The sequence below is a fragment of the Pygoscelis adeliae genome, unplaced genomic scaffold (genome assembly GCF_000699105.1).
Source record: "Pygoscelis adeliae isolate BGI_AS28 unplaced genomic scaffold, ASM69910v1 Scaffold10, whole genome shotgun sequence".
NCBI lineage: Eukaryota > Metazoa > Chordata > Aves > Sphenisciformes > Spheniscidae > Pygoscelis > Pygoscelis adeliae.
In genome coordinates, this window is record NW_008824053.1 from 7,363,345 (window position 1) to 7,365,092 (window position 1,748).

Below are 1,748 nucleotides of genomic sequence, written 5' to 3' on the forward strand. Positions count from 1 at the left end.
AATCCGCAGATATTTGTTGAAGGATGCAGTAGCTCACCCGAGGAAAATTTACACAAGGTGGGAAATAGGAACAGCCAGATCTCGGAAAATTGATAAAGGTACATAAAATTCATTTCTAGAATGAGTTCGTCACCTCGCAGGTGAATAGTAGACACTTGGCTTTCCCTGGAACCGGGGCATGGGCAGGCTCGGGGTGACGGGAGAGAGGAGTGACTGGGGACGGCGCAACTGTGCCACCACCACCACCACCACCGTGCCACCGCCGGCACCGGGGGAGGAGAGGAGATGGAGACAGCGATTCCCGGGGAGAGCCACATCGCTTATTCCTGTAAGCGCCACACCTTATTTCACAGGGAGACCCCCAGATACCCGCGGGATTTGCTGTACAGTAAGGTACAACTCGAAGGGCCTACAAATGACTAAGTCTGGCCCACTGGCAATAAAATCTCGCCCGCAGAGATTAATGCTGGAGAAACTTGCCAACATTTGCAACTGCATGTGGTTTTTTCTTTATTACACTAATGTTTAATTTCTTCTTCCACATTTCCCTCGATTCAGGATGTTTTCTAATGGCACAGAAGTGTTAGACGGATGACACGGTGTCAGTGCTAGGGAAATTAAGCAAACAATACCAACCGACCAAACAACGTACCCTGCCTTCCCCACAGGCGGGCTTTGCAGACTTCCCCTCAGCACCAGGGCTGTGTCCCAACCACAGCTCAGGTGCGGTGACCTTTTGACCACCCTTAACAGCCTGGGTTAGTACAAATTTGTGGGACGTTTTACTTGCAGAATTTCCCAGTCAAACCACTCAAATTACACCCTTGCTGTTCTTGGCGAGGCAAGGGGGACACTACAGGCTACCTGGGGATTCGTACAGAACCGACTGTGACTTCAGCCTGATGTCTGCAGAGCAAGTCACGGCTCCGTGACACGAGTGCCCCAGCCGGCACCGACAGACGGAGCCTGCTGGCCAGCAGAGCCGGCGCGCGGGGCTGTCCCAGGCACCGTGTGTCTGTCTCGCTCCCAGAAGCAGCTTACTGCATCCTGGCCGCACTTGTGAACAGAGATCCGGGTCACCTAACCGCTAACTGGACACAGTTACAAGCACTAAAGTCACAGTAGACGTGACTTCCCCAACCATTTCATTTTGCCTGACTTACATGCTGCCAAATAAATAACCAAAGCTCGCAAAAACTACGCAAATAATGGGACTCGAGTAATAGGAGCGTTGAGAACAGAGAGCAGCAGGAGTCCTCACTGCTTTGGATTTAAAAGAAATGCAGATAAACAAGTTAAACAGAGTATTAAACATACTGCCCCCTAAAGAAAACCCTCTTTACTTCACATCCTAAAGCGTACGGTAAAATGTGGCATATTAGTGTTGGACAAGTAAGACACGCAAGTCAATTCTTTTTCGTCTCTCAAGAAATGAGCATTCTAAATGAGGCCGTAATGAGTTTTCTGTATCAGCTGGTTTCTAACTTTGGTAATGAACTGACATTTGAGGATACAAATATAAACGAGCTATTTTACTCACGCTCTCCCCTTCCTTCCATCGTGTTCTTCAATTAATCCTTAGAGTATTCGAAGTGAGGCTCACACAGTGCGTGTGTTCCGTCTAAAAGACCTTGAGCAGCAGAGAGAGGAATTCTAAGAAAATGGGCTGTGGAAAAATTCAGTGTGGAATATGATCTGTGGTTTGTATTTTCATTCATTGGGGTAAGGTAATTTAATTAAAATGAGAT